Source organism: Pleurodeles waltl, chromosome 3_1, assembly GCF_031143425.1.
Source record: "Pleurodeles waltl isolate 20211129_DDA chromosome 3_1, aPleWal1.hap1.20221129, whole genome shotgun sequence".
Taxonomy (NCBI): domain Eukaryota; kingdom Metazoa; phylum Chordata; class Amphibia; order Caudata; family Salamandridae; genus Pleurodeles; species Pleurodeles waltl.
Window position 1 is genome coordinate 597414669 of NC_090440.1, and position 12501 is coordinate 597427169.

The following is a 12501-nucleotide window of genomic DNA, read 5'->3' on the forward strand; positions in this document are numbered from 1 at the left end:
ACCCTGAGGACTTAGGGTGTCCCTCCACCGCTGAGAGAGAATCAGCAACATTTTCTCCTGGTTCCTCATAGCAGAGCAGCTTAGGCTGAACTAGGAGACATGCAAAGCTCCAACTATACCACTGGTGTCATATGCACAATATCATAAGAAAACACAATACACAGATATACTAAAAACAACCTTTAAAAGCCCCAAAGCAAGACATAGTGGACTATGTACTTGGCCTCAGATCAAGGATGGCTGAGTACATGAAAAAGGCCAGTAAAAACCTTCAGGCCAGCCAAGAGCTCCAGAAGCAATGGCATGACCAGAAGGCTGTTTTGGTTCAGTACCAACCAGGGCAGAAGGTGTGGGTCTTGGAGCCTGTTACTAGTGGCTTGTAGTGGGTACCAGAGGTACTTACACCTTGTGCCAGGTCCAGTTATCCCTTATTAGTACAGAAGAGGTGTTTCTAGCAGCTTAGGCTGATAGAAGGAAGCTATAGCAGAGCAGCTTAGGCTGAACTAGGAGACATGCAAAGCTCCTACTATACTACTGGTGTCACATGCACAATATCAAAAGAAAACACAATACACAGATATACTAAAAATAAAGGAGTCAGGGGACCGGTGATGCAGTTCTTTGGTGCCTGCGGTAGTAGGGGGAAGATTTCGTCGACCCACGGGAGATTTCTTCAGAGCTTCTAGTGAAGAGAGGAGGCAGACTACCCCCACAGCATGCACCACCAGGAAAACAGTTGAGAAGGCGGCAGAGACTTTGAAGCTTGTCTGTGATCAAAAGCCTAAGAACATTTTTTTGGACAACTGGGATCTGTTGTCCAATGGTGTTGTGCTGATTTCGGGTCTCTGCTTTGGTGGAATTCTTCAGATACCGAATGCATAGTGCGGGCCAGGCTCTTCCCGTCGTTTGATAGCTCATATCCCAGGAACAATACACTAAGAAAGGCTATCTTGCTTTTCTAAAAATTTAATTTATAGCCGAAGGCTGCAAATCCCAAAATTATCCGATCGACCCTTGCAAGATGAATGTCGAGGGTGTCGTCAGTGAGATAGATATCATCCACATAGGATAATGCATCGGAATCAAGCTCGTGCAAGATTGATGTTACACGAGCCGAAAACAGTCCTGGGCTGTTTTTATAGCCTTATGGTAAACGACAAAAGCGTTTCTGAGAGCCAAAGGAAAATGCACTTAGGTCCCTACTTTCATGTGCTAAATTCAGGCAGAAAACCCCATTAGATATATCCAATGTAGTTTTATATTTTTTAAATATAATTGGGAAATAAGAATTGGGAAAGAAGGCAGACAAATGGGTCAAAACAAGAGTGAACAGAAAAGTTCATACAGGGGTGACAAGGATGGCAAGAAGAAAGATGGTGAGAATTCTCAGGATAAGCATGGGGATAAGGGTAAAACCAAAGATCCTTCTTCACATCCTAAACACTCTTCAGGGGGTGGGGATAAATCAAAATGGTATATGGGACAACATCAGCACTTTAAGCGCAAAAGCTTTGTGTATCTGTGTATTTTCAGGTACCCAGGATATTGGGGTTCCAGGAGATCCCTAGGAGCTGCAGCATTTCTTTTGCCACCCATACGGAAATCTGACATCAGACGCCCAGATGGGCGTCCATCTGACTCCACCAACTCTCCAAGGCCTTCACTGAATAGTCAACAAAGTCTACCCAGTCTTGTGAGGACTCTTTTCTGGTTTCTCTGAACTTAATCCTGTATTGTCCAGTGGTTAAACCAAATCCATCCAAGAGTGCATCCTTCAAAACTGCTAAATTATTAGCATCACTTTCTCTAACAGTAAGGAGCCTATCCCTACCCGTTCCATTGAAAGATAACCATAGGATAGCAGCCTTACTGTCTCTAGTAGCCAATCTACTCAAAGCTTTTTCCAATTCCCAATGGTAATTCCATGATCCCCGGGTCTCTAGCACAGAACCCGGGTACTGCCAAACTGCCTTTCCGGGGTCTCCTCTGCAGCTGCTGCTGCTACCTACCCCTCAGGCAGGTTTCTGCCCTCCTGGGGTCCAGGCAGCCCTGGCCCAGGAGGGCAGAACAAAGGATTTCCTCTGAGAGAGGGTGAGACACCATCTCCCTTTGGAAATAGGTGTGATGGCTGGGGCGGATTAGCCTCCCCCAGCCTCTGGAAATGCTTTCATGGGCACATATGGTGCCCATTTCTGCATAAGCCAGTCTACACCGGTTTAGGGATCCCCCAGCCCTGCTCTGGTGCAAAACTGGACAAAGGAAAGGGGAGTGACCACTCCCCTGACCTGCACCTCCCAGGGGAGGTGCCCAGAGCTCTTCCAGTGTGCTCTACACCTCTGCCATCTTGGAAACAAAGGTGTTGCTGGCACACTGGACTGCTCTGAGTGGCCAGTGCCATCAGGTGACGTCAGAGACTCCTTCTGATAGGCTCTTACCTTTCTTACTTGCCTATCCTCCTTCCTAGGTAGCCAAACCCCCTTTTCTGGCCATTTAGGGTCTCCGCTTTGGGGAATTCTGCAGATACCGAATGCAAGAGCTCACCAGAGTTCCTCTGCATCTCCCTCTTCACCTTCTTCCAAAGGATCGATCGCTGACTGCTCAGGACGCCTGCAAAACCGTAACAAAGTAGCAAAGACGACTACTGCAACCTTGTATCGCTTCATCCTGCTAGCTTTCTCGACTGTTTCCTGGTGGTGCATGCTCTGTGGGTAGCCTGCCTCCTTCTTGCACCAGGAGCTCTGAAGAAATCTCCCGTGGGTCCACGGAATCTTCCCTCTGCAACCGCACGCAACAAAAGACTGCATCACCGGTCCTCTGGGTCCCCTCTCAGCACGACAAGCGTGGTCCCTGGAACTCTGCAACTCTGTCCAAGTGACTCCCACAGTCCAGTGACTCTTCAGTCCAAGTTTGGTTGAGGTAGGTCCTTGCACGCGGTACCCAGCAATGCACGCTAGACTGCATTGCTGGGTACCACGTGATTTGCAGCTGCTCCGGCTCCTGTGCACTCTTCCAGGATTTCCTTCGTGCCCAGCCAAGGCTGGGTCCCCGACACTCTAACCTGCAGTGCACAACCTTCTGAGTTGTCCTCCGGCGTCGTGGGACTCCCTTTTGTGACTTCGGGTGGACTCCGGTTCACTCCTTGTAGGAGGCTGGACTGGCTTGTAGTGAGTACCAAGGGGTACTTGCACCTTGCACCAGGCCCAGTTATCCCTTATTAGTGTATAGGGTGTCTAGCAGCTTAGGCTGATAGATAATGGTAGCTTAGCAGAGCAGCTTAGGCTGAACTAGGAGACGTGTGAAGCTACTACAGTACCACTTAGTGTCATATGCACAATATCATAAGAAAACACAATACACAGTTATACTAAAAATAAAGGTACTTTATTTTTATGACAATATGCCAAAGTATCTTAGAGTGTACCCTCAGTGAGAGGATAGGAAATATACACAAGATATATATACACAATAGCAAAAATATGCAGTATAGTCTTAGAAAACAGTGCAAACAATGTGTAGTTACAATAGGATGCAATGGGGAAACATAGGGATAGGGGCAACACAAACCATATACTCCAAAAGTGGAATGCGAACCACGAATGGACCCCAAACCTATGTGACCTTGTAGAGGGTCGCTGGGACTATTAGAAAATAGTGAGAGTTAGAAAAATAACCCTCCCCAAGACCCTGAAAAGTGAGTGCAAAGTGCACTAAAGTTCCCCTAAGGACAAAATAGTCGTGTTAGAGGAATAATGCAGGAAAGACACAAACCAGCAATGCAACAACTGTGGATTTCCAATCTAGGGTACCTGTGGAACAAGGGGACCAAGTCCAAAAGTCACAAGCAAGTCGGACATGGGCAGATGCCCAGGAAATGCCAGCTGCGGGTGCAAAGAAGCTTCGACTGGACAGAAGAAGCTGAGGTTTCTGCAGGAACAAAAAGGGCTAGAGACTTCCCCTTTAGTGGACGGATCCCTCTCGCCTTGGAGAGTCGTGCAGAAGTATTTTCCCGCCGGAAGGACGCCAACAAGCCTTGCTAGTTGCAAATCGTGCGTTTAGCGTTTTTGGACGCTGCTGGGGCCCAGGAGGGACCAGGAGGTCGCAAATTGGACCTGAAGAGAGAGGGGACGTCGAGCAAGACAAAGAGCCCTCACTGAAGCAGGTAGCACCCGGAAAAGTGCCAGAAATAGGCACTACGAGGATGCGTGAAACGGTGCTCGCCGAAGTTGCACAAAGGAGTCCCACGTCGCCGGAGACCAACTTAGAAAGTCGTGCAATGCAGGTTAGAGTGCCGTGGACCCAGGCTTGGCTGTGCACAAAGGATTTCCGCCGGAAGTGCACAGGGGCCGGAGTAGCTGCAAAGTCGCGGTTCCCAGCAATGCAGCCCAGCGAGGTGAGGCAAGGACTTACCTCCACCAAACTTGGGCTGAAGAGTCACTGGACTGTGGGGGTCACTTGGACAGAGTCGGTGGATTCGAGGGACCTCGCTCGTCGTGCTGAGAGGAGACCCAAGGGACCGGTAATGCAGCTTTTTGGTGCCTGCGGTTGCAGGGGGAAGATTCCGTCGACCCACGGGAGATTTCTTCGGAGCTTCTGGTGCAGAGAGGAGGCAGGCTACCCCCACAGCATGCACAAGCAGGAAAACAGTCGAGAAGGCGGCAGGATCAGCGTTACAGAGTTGCAGTAGTCGTCTTTTCTACTATGTTGCAGGTTTGCAGGCTTCCAGCGCGGTCAGCAGTCGATTCCTTATCAGAAGGTGAAGAGAGAGATGCAGAGGAACTCGGCTGAGCTCATGCATTCATTATCTAAAGTTTCCCCAGAGACAGAGACCCTAAATAGCCAGAAAAGAGGGTTTGGCTACCTAGGAGAGAGGATAGGCTACTAACACCTGAAGGAGCCTATCAGCAGGAGTCTCTGACGTCACCTGGTGGCACTGGCCACTCAGAGCAGGCCAGTGTGCCAGCAGCACCTCTGTTTCCAAGATGGCAGAGGTCTGGAGCACACTGGAGGAGCTCTGGACACCTCCCAGGGGAGGTGCAGGTCAGGGGAGTGGTCACTCCCCTTTCCTTTGTCCAGTTTCGCGCCAGAGCAGGGGCTAAGGGGTCCCTGAACCGGTGTAGACTGGCTTATGCAGAATTGGGCACCTCTGTGCCCAACAAAGCATTTCCAGAGGCTGGGGGAGGCTACTCCTCCCCTGCCTTCACACCATTTTCCAAAGGGAGAGGGTGTCACACCCTCTCTCAGAGGAAGTTCTTTGTTCTGCCATCCTGGGCCAGGCCTGGCTGGACCCCAGGAGGGCAGATGCCTGTCTGAGGGGTTGGCAGCAGCAGCAGCTGCAGTGAAACCCCAGGAAGAGCAGTTTGGCAGTACCAGGGTCTGTGCTACAGACCACTGGGATCATGGAATTGTACCAACAATGCCAGGATGGCATAGAGGGGGCAATTCCATGATCATAGACATGTTACATGGCCATATTCGGAGTTACCATTGTGAAGATACATATAGGTAGTGACCTATAAGTAGTGCACGCGTGTAATGGTGTCCCCGCACTCACAAAGTTCAGGGAATTGGCTCTGAACAATGTGGGGGCACCTTGGCTAGTGCCAGGGTGCCCTCACACTAAGTAACTTTGCACCTAACCTTTACCAGGGAAAGGTTAGACATATAGGTGACTTATAAGTTACTTAAGTGCAGTGTAAAAATGGCTGTGAAATAACGTGGACGTTATTTCACTCAGGCTGCAGTGGCAGGCCTGTGTAAGAATTGTCAGAGCTCCCTATGGGTGGCAAAAGAAATGCTGCAGCCCATAGGGATCTCCTGGAACCCCAATACCCTGGGTACCTCAGTACCATATACTAGGGAATTATAAGGGTGTTCCAGTAAGCCAATGTAAATTGGTAAAATTGGTCACTAGCCTGTTAGTGACAATTTGAAAGTAATGAGAGAGCATAACCACTGAGGTTCTGGTTAGCAGAGCCTCAGTGAGACAGTTAGGCACCACACAGGGAACATATACATGCACACCTATGAGCTCTGGGGCCCTGTGTGACAGGGTCCCAGTGACACATACATATAGGCCACAAACCTATGAGCACTGGGGTCCTGACCAGCAGGATCCCAGTGACACATAACAACCATACTGAAAACATAGTGTTTTCACTATGAGCACTGAGGCCTGGCTATCAGGATCCCAGTGAGACAGTGAAAACAGTGACAAAAACCCTGACATACACTCACAAACAGGCCAAAAGTGGGGGTAACAAGGCTAGAAAGAGGCTACTTTCTCACACAACCCCCCCCCAAACGAAGGACAATAAGGCTAACCTTGGCCAGTTGAGACTTTATTGTCTAAGTGGTGATAAGTAGAGAGTAGCTCTGCAATAGACTGGTTACTCCCTTTATCATCCACTATATGGTTACTTCCCTGTGGGGATGTAAACCACCCTGTTTGAAGTTTTTTAGCTAAGCAACAATGTGAAGATGTATTTTCAGAGTTTCTATCAGTAAGTTTTAGTTCAGAGCAGTGGGAATTGTCCACTGAACCTATTTGTAGTGATGGAAATGCCAGACAGGGATGCTGTCTCAGAAAAGCCATAGCTGGGCAAAAACGTTGTCCATATGGCTGGAAGAGAGAACAGGGATGCTGTTTCTCTTGGGTTGGAGCAGGGCAGGGATGCTGTCCTATCAGCTCCACACTAGGGCAGGGATGCTGTCCTAAGTGTTGTGAGGCAGTGCAGAGTTTCTGCACTAAAGTTTCTCTGGGAGGGTTGGAGGGATGCTCCATGTTAACTAAAATGGTGCTCTTTTTCTCACCAATGTTAGTTATCCCACAGAGAGGTACTTCCACCTCAGGGAGTACAGTTTTGCCAACTGATGATTCCCTTGGAACAGGTGCCACCCCAGGAGAGGTTTCTCCCACCACAGGAATGGTATCCTGAATGGTAGGGTGGTTAGGGGATACTGTGATACCCTTTTTACCTGTTGATGGAGAGGGTTCCTGAGTTTTCAGGCCTTCTCTCCTTTGCTTTTTCATTTCAGTAGAAATGAGAGGGAACAATTCCTCAGGGATGCCCAGCATGGCTGCATGGGCATAAAACTCTACATCAGCCCAACCTGAGGCCTCTAGGTCATTACCTAAGAGACAGTCTACAGGTAAGCTAGGTGATACCACCACCTGCTTAGGGCCAGTAACTCCACCCCAACTAAACTGAATTATAGCTAAGGGAAGAAACTTAGTGGAGTTATGGACATCAATAATCTTATACTGTTGTCCAATGATGTGTTGATCAGGGTGCACTAGGTTTTCAGTCACCAAAGTGAAACTGGCACCTGTGTCCCTGTAGGCCAAGGCCTCAACACCATTTATTGAAACTGTCTGCCTGTACTTATCCATTGTAAGGGGACAAGCAGCCAGTGTGGCAAGGCCAATGCCACTAGGTGTGACAGAAACTGTCTTGGGAGTGACTACCCCAGTTTCTACTATGGACCCAAAAGTGAACCCAACTACACCCTTAACTTGACTGTTGCCAGCAGTCCCACCACTAGTACCACTACTGCTAGGGGCACTAGAGCTTGATGTATTAGTGGTGGTAGGCTCAGGGGGTTTACCTGGACAGGACTTATCCCCTGGCCTATGGCCTCTATTTTTACACACAAAGCACCAAGGCTTTTTAATGTGTGCAGGTTGGGAAGAAGAGGAAGAATTTGTTTTATCCCCACCCTCTGAAGAGTGTTTAAGATTTGAAGTGGGATCTTTGGTTTTACCCTTATCCCCATGCTTATCTTGAGATTTTTCACCATCTTTCTTCTTATTGCCATCTTTGTCACCCCCTGTATGAACTTTTCTGTTCACCCTTGTTCTGACCCATTTGTCTGCTTTCTTTCCCAATTCTTGGGGAGAGGTCAGATCAGAGTCTACCAGGTACTGGTGCAACAAATCAGACACACAATTATTAAGTATATGCTCTCTCAGGATTGTGTTATACAGGCTTTCATAATCAGTAACTTTACTGCCATGTAACCACCCCTCCAAGGCCTTCACTGAATGGTCAATGAAATCAACCCAGTCTTGTGAAGACTCCTTTTTGGTCTCTCTGAACTTTATCCTGTATTGTTCAGTGGTTAAGCCATAACCATCCAGGAGTGCATTCTTAAGAACTGTAAAATTATTGGCATCACTTTCTTTCACAGTAAGGAGCCTATCCCTACCTTTTCCACTAAATGATAGCCATAGGATAGCAGCCCACTGCCTTTGAGGGACATCCTGTACAACACAGGCCCTCTCAAGTGCAGCAAACCACTTGTTAATGTCATCCCCCTCCTTATAAGGGGGAACTATCTTGTGCAGATTCCTGGAATCATGCTCTTTTGCAGGATGACTATGGGGAATACTGCTGCTGCCACCATGGGTTTCTAAACCCAACCTCTGTCTTTCCTTCTCTAATTCAAAAGACTGTCTATCCAAATCCAGCTGTTGCTTTTTAAGCTTTAGTCTGGTTTGTTCCACCCTCAACTTATTGAGTTCCCTCTCTAACATTCTGTCATCAGGGTTGGTGGGAGGGACATTTCTAGAAACAGAGCTATGATGGGAATGAACAGAAGGAGACCTGTCCCTTACAGAAGCCACCCTAACAGCTTGGTTTACAGAAACATTACTACCAGTATGGTGAGAATAAATGCTTTTGCTATGATGTGAGACAACACTATTTATATGGTGTGGCTCATCATCATTACCATCTATGCTAGATTGTCTAGTAATGGGCAGGCTAGGAAGTTTCTTTCCTGAATCTTTTCCTGGGGGAGTCCCTGAATCAGATTGGGAACTATTAGGTACTTTTTCAACAGATGGGGCACCTATGGCCTTATCCTGTTCTCTAAGCATGTTAAGTAACAGTTCCAAGGAAGGATTCTTCCCTACACTCAAACCTCTCTCTATACAGAGACTCCTTGCTCTTTTCCAGCTAAGGTTGTCATATGCAAGTTTGGACAGATCAACACTTTGGCCCGTGCCAGACATTTTTTAGAGAGAGTTAAAGTGATAGAAAAAGAGAAAAAAGTTTTCAGAACTTTTTGGAAAGACAGAAAAAAACTTTTTAAACTTTTAAGAACTTTTTGAAAGTTTAGAAGTACTTTTCAGCACTTAGAAAAGAGTGAAAAGAGAAATGCAAAACTTTTTGGCTATGTGTATATACACTGACCTTGTTTTGTATATTTTTCTCTTATGAAAAGTACAATGACAAGAGTGGTAAGTAGTCTCAAGCACTTATCCCACCACTGCACAACCAATGTAGGAGGCTGGACTGGCTTGTAGTGAGTACCAAGGGGTACTTGCACCTTGCACCAGGCCCAGTTATCCCTTATTAGTGTATAGGGTGTCTAGCAGCTTAGGCTGATAGATAATGGTAGCTTAGCAGAGCAGCTTAGGCTGAACTAGGAGACGTGTGAAGCTACTACAGTACCACTTAGTGTCATATGCACAATATCATAAGAAAACACAATACACAGTTATACTAAAAATAAAGGTACTTTATTTTTATGACAATATGCCAAAGTATCTTAGAGTGTACCCTCAGTGAGAGGATAGGAAATATACACAAGATATATATACACAATAGCAAAAATATGCAGTATAGTCTTAGAAAACAGTGCAAACAATGTGTAGTTACAATAGGATGCAATGGGGAAACATAGGGATAGGGGCAACACAAACCATATACTCCAAAAGTGGAATGCGAACCACGAATGGACCCCAAACCTATGTGACCTTGTAGAGGGTCGCTGGGACTGTTAGAAAATAGTGAGAGTTAGAAAAATAACCCTCCCCAACACCCTGAAAAGTGAGTGCAAAGTGCACTAAAGTTCCCCTAAGGACAAAATAGATGTGTTAGAGGAATAATGCAGGAAAGACACAAACCAGCAATGCAACAACTGTGGATTTCCAATCTAGGGTACCTGTGGAACAAGGGGACCAAGTCCAAAAGTCACAAGCAAGTCGGAGATGGGCAGATCCCCAGAAAATGCCAGCTGCGGGTGCAAAGAAGCTTCGACTGGACAGAAGAAGCTGAGGTTTCTGCAAGAACAAAAAGGGCTAGAGACTTCCCCTTTGGTGGACGGATCCCTCTCGCCTCGGAGAGTCGTGCAGAAATGTTTTCCCGCCGGAAGGATGCCAACAAGCCTTGCTAGTCGCAAATCGTTTGTTTGGCGTTTTTGGACGCTGCTGGGGCCCAGGAGGGACCAGAAGGTCGCAAATTGGACCTGAAGAGAGAGGGGACGTCGAGCAAGACAAACAGCCCTCACTGAAGCAGGTAGCGCCCAGAGAAGTGCCAGAAACAAGCACTACGAGGATGCGTGAAACCGTGCTCGCCGAAGTTGCACAAAGGAGTCCCACGTCGCCGGAGACCAACTTAGAAAGTCGTGCAATGCAGGTTAGAGTGCCGTGGACCCAGGCTTGGCTGTGCACAAAGGATTTCTGCCGGAAGTGCACAGGGGCCGGAGTAGCTGCAAAGTCGCGGTTCCCAGCAATGCAGCCCAGCGAGGTGAGGCAAGGACTTACCTCCACCAAACTTGGGCTGAAGAGTCACTGGACTGTGGGGGTCACTTGGACAGAGTCGGTGGATTCGAGGGACCTCGCTCGTCGTGCTGAGAGGAGACCCAAGGGACCGGTAATGCAGCTTTTTGGTGCCTGCGGTTGCAGGGGGAAGATTCCGTCGACCCACGGGAGATTTCTTCGGAGCTTCTGGTGCAGAGAGGAGGCAGGCTACCCCCACAGCATGCACAAGCAGGAAAACAGTCGAGAAGGCGGCAGGATCAGCGTTACAGAGTTGCAGTAGTCGTCTTTTCTACTATGTTGCAGGTTTGCAGGCTTCCAGCGCGGTCAGCAGTCGATTCCTTATCAGAAGGTGAAGAGAGAGATGCAGAGGAACTCGGCTGAGCTCATGCATTCATTATCTAAAGTTTCCCCAGAGACAGAGACCCTAAATAGCCAGAAAAGAGGGTTTGGCTACCTAGGAGAGAGGATAGGCTACTAACACCTGAAGGAGCCTATCAGCAGGAGTCTCTGACGTCACCTGGTGGCACTGGCCACTCAGAGCAGGCCAGTGTGCCAGCAGCACCTCTGTTTCCAAGATGGCAGAGGTCTGGAGCACACTGGAGGAGCTCTGGACACCTCCCAGGGGAGGTGCAGGTCAGGGGAGTGGTCACTCCCCTTTCCTTTGTCCAGTTTCGCGCCAGAGCAGGGGCTAAGGGGTCCCTGAACCGGTGTAGACTGGCTTATGCAGAATTGGGCACCTCTGTGCCCAACAAAGCATTTCCAGAGGCTGGGGGAGGCTACTCCTCCCCTGCCTTCACACCATTTTCCAAAGGGAGAGGGTGTCACACCCTCTCTCAGAGGAAGTTCTTTGTTCTGCCATCCTGGGCCAGGCCTGGCTGGACCCCAGGAGGGCAGATGCCTGTCTGAGGGGTTGGCAGCAGCAGCAGCTGCAGTGAAACCCCAGGAAGAGCAGTTTGGCAGTACCAGGGTCTGTGCTACAGACCACTGGGATCATGGAATTGTACCAACAATGCCAGGATGGCATAGAGGGGGCAATTCCATGATCATAGACATGTTACATGGCCATATTCGGAGTTACCATTGTGAAGATACATATAGGTAGTGACCTATAAGTAGTGCACGCGTGTAATGGTGTCCCCGCACTCACAAAGTTCAGGGAATTGGCTCTGAACAATGTGGGGGCACCTTGGCTAGTGCCAGGGTGCCCTCACACTAAGTAACTTTGCACCTAACCTTTACCAGGGAAAGGTTAGACATATAGGTGACTTATAAGTTACTTAAGTGCAGTGTAAAAATGGCTGTGAAATAACGTGGACGTTATTTCACTCAGGCTGCAGTGGCAGGCCTGTGTAAGAATTGTCAGAGCTCCCTATGGGTGGCAAAAGAAATGCTGCAGCCCATAGGGATCTCCTGGAACCCCAATACCCTGGGTACCTCAGTACCATATACTAGGGAATTATAAGGGTGTTCCAGTAAGCCAATGTAAATTGGTAAAATTGGTCACTAGCCTGTTAGTGACAATTTGAAAGTAATGAGAGAGCATAACCACTGAGGTTCTGGTTAGCAGAGCCTCAGTGAGACAGTTAGGCACCACACAGGGAACATATACATGCACACCTATGAGCTCTGGGGCCCTGTGTGACAGGGTCCCAGTGACACATACATATAGGCCACAAACCTATGAGCACTGGGGTCCTGACCAGCAGGATCCCAGTGACACATAACAACCATACTGAAAACATAGTGTTTTCACTATGAGCACTGAGGCCTGGCTATCAGGATCCCAGTGAGACAGTGAAAACAGTGACAAAAACCCTGACATACACTCACAAACAGGCCAAAAGTGGGGGTAACAAGGCTAGAAAGAGGCTACTTTCTCACACAACCCCCCCCCAAACGAAGGACAATAAGGCTAACCTTGGCCAGTTGAGACTTTATTGTCTAAGTGGTGATAA